At 33.0% G+C, this 2967-nt stretch overlaps 1 pseudogene; it reads left to right on the top strand.

The window, feature by feature from the left end:
- Positions 1-432: 432 nt before the first annotated feature.
- LOC145099039 (ethylene-responsive transcription factor TINY pseudogene) lies at positions 433-1248 on the top strand (annotated as a pseudogene).
- The last annotated feature ends 1719 nt before the right edge of the window (positions 1249-2967 follow it).

The raw sequence follows: 2967 nt of genomic DNA, 5'->3' as shown, positions 1-2967 counted from the left end.
AAGGTCACAAACTCAATCATTACTTATTTTTTTATGAACATGATCTTTGTGGTTACCAAAACTTAATAAACCCGTGTAATACAAAATGTTTCACACGATAGTTTTATAATAAATACTAAAAGTATGGTTATTTTATAATTTGGTCTTAATATTTATCATAATTATGATTAGCTCTACCAATAAATCATGATATTTATTTATGTCATTACTTTTTCCTTCCATTCATTTAAAACGTTACGACAAACTCACTACAAGTGCTGAAAGATATATAGTGGTGGATATTATTATTATTTTTTGGTTGCATCTTTCTCTTATTCACATATTCAAGTACAAATGATCATGAAAGTCGTACCCTTCGAATATTACGTACGAATTAAGATCATGCTAGTAGCCTACAAATAACACGTTGGTATAGCGCCCCAAAAAACATCAATGGCAGGTAGTAACAACACCAAACTCTCCTCGTCTTCCTCCTCCTTCTCCACCGCCGCCGGTGGGTCAAAAAGATCAGAATCCTCCGGTTTGCAACCCAAGTCTTGCAAGATTAAAAAGAGATCACGTCCAAATCCTGGTGATTTAAGTTACAAACACCCGGTGTATCGTGGAGTCCGACTCCGCCGATGGGGTAAATGGGTATCAGAGATACGACAACCACGTCAGAAGTCACGCATTTGGCTCGGCAGTTTTTCCACGGCGGAGATGGCTGCCAGAGCTCATGATGTTGCCGCGTTATCAATCAAAGGTAATTCCGCCATTCTTAACTTTCCTCAACTCAGAGACTCTTTGCCACGTCCAGCTTCTGTTTCTCCACGTGACGTCCAAAAAGCCGCCGCGAAAGCAGCCTCCATGCAAGAGTTTGTCTCTTCCTCGTCGGAGAGTTTGGTGCAACCGCCGTCGTCGACTGGGTCTATGTTGTCTGCTGATAATGTCGCCAATCCGGTTGATGAGCTGAGTGAAATCATTGAGTTACCTAGTCTAGATGGGTGTTTTGAATCGTCATCAAGTGAGTTGGTGGTTGAAACGGTGGATGGGTGGATGTATCCGTCGTGGGTGGTGGCTGATCACATTGATAGTTTTCCCTTTCAGGGATAGTTAGGAGACGCTGGTAGCTAGGAATTGTATTAATGACTAATGATCCTCTCTCATGGTAGTAACTTGGCTAATGTGTTATACTCCATTCCACCTTGGCTAATCTGTTTGCATGTAACTTGGCTAATATGTTATACTCCACATGAATTAAAAAATTTTCAGGAGGTACAGAATGAAGCATTACATTTAATAGGAATAAAGACAGAAGCACAAAATTCTTCAACAAACTTGAAAATATCACGTTTAATAACTAATATTACCTCCCAATATTTTTTAATGACTCACAAAATTCTTTATCTCATGGTAAGACTAGGAGAGGTAGGTATGGAACTATGGATCCATATTATAATAATTTTTTTTTTTTGTCACCTTACATTTTATATCATCCCCAGAGGAGATCATTTAACTTAGGAAATGATCCTCCACATCAAAATAATTTCAATGTTACCATTTTTTTTAATTTTCGAGTTTTTTTTTAAATAATTATAAAAACAAATATAATTTTATAAAACATATTATTTATGTAAAACCATAATATTTAAATTCTCAAGTCGTTCAAAATGTTTGATCTTTGTTTTTTAATGATAAAATATTTTATTTCAAATGTTGTTAATTTTAGATCAACACACCTTAATTTTTTATTTTATAAACTACCAATTTTTGTAAAACAAAAAAGACAAATTGCATATACACATATCTATTTTATTATTTAGGCCCAAATTTTAATCAAGTTGTTTTGAGCTTAGGGAAGGACAGGTCCAATAGTTTTTAATGCCCTGGACAAGATGATTATATAATGCCCAAAAAATAATTTTTAATTTTATTTATTACTTACAATGTCAAGAATTCTTTTTTTTTTAACAAGAGCATTTTTAATATTACAAAAAACGATAAACAGTCTAGAAAATAATAGTTACTAGAATAAAAAAAATGTTAATTACACCGTATCACAACATCAAAATACATTAAATGACTTTAACATGTTGAGCAAGTAAGAAACTAGAACCACCACAAAACTTGAGCTTTAGATGGAGAATACTTTAAAGATTTTCACCAACAATAGCAATATACTTTCATGAGCAACCCATCAATAGCGTTGAACTTTCATGAGTGAAACTAGCATAACAATATCTTAGATGAACAACACCAAAGACTTTAACATTTAACTTGAAAATCCAGATCAGCTCGCTAATCTCAGTCATTAAGAAAACTTTAACCTCGATCCACTTCCCTAATAGAAGTCAAAATTTGTCGATTACAAATTCAAGTACAAAACCTTAATTTCCAACATCCAAGTAACCTCAACTTAAAAGAATTCACCTTGTAACCATTATCTACAAACTTTACCAATGCATTCCAGATGGCCAATATCGGGCAGCAACCCCTTTAGCATACACTTATATACAAATTTATCTAGCAAAAAACAGTGAACATCCATATGTAAGAGCATCAATGAGCACAATAATAGCAATAATGAAATAAATTTATAGCTTCTGGTTTTTACTACCTCTAAAAAGTCAGATTCAACCCTAAAGTAGTAGAAAAAAAATCAAACAGTTTAATTCCTGAAAAAGAAAACATTGAACACAAAGAAAAAAAAAGAATGAGAGATATGAGAATTCATAAATCGAACTAACCCAAACCCAATTTAAAAATCGAAAACCACAAACTTATTTTGATTTTCGGTGACCTATCATTCAAAAATAAGATAAAAAAAGAACTCGGTAGTCAGAAATACAAGAAGCATAAAAATTCAGATATAAAAGGACAAAGTAGTTAGAAATACAAGAAGCTAATCAATCAAAACTTGTAAATTGGAATGAGAAGCAGAGAATAAGAGAAAATAAAACATAATACAAAATAGGAGATATGAGAATT

This window comes from Lactuca serriola, chromosome 4 (assembly GCF_051521515.1).
Source record: "Lactuca serriola cultivar US96UC23 chromosome 4, Lser_US96UC23_V15, whole genome shotgun sequence".
NCBI classification, from domain to species: domain Eukaryota; kingdom Viridiplantae; phylum Streptophyta; class Magnoliopsida; order Asterales; family Asteraceae; genus Lactuca; species Lactuca serriola.
The sequence above is the reverse complement of the archived record's forward strand: the minus strand, read 5'-3'. Positions and strand labels throughout refer to the sequence as shown.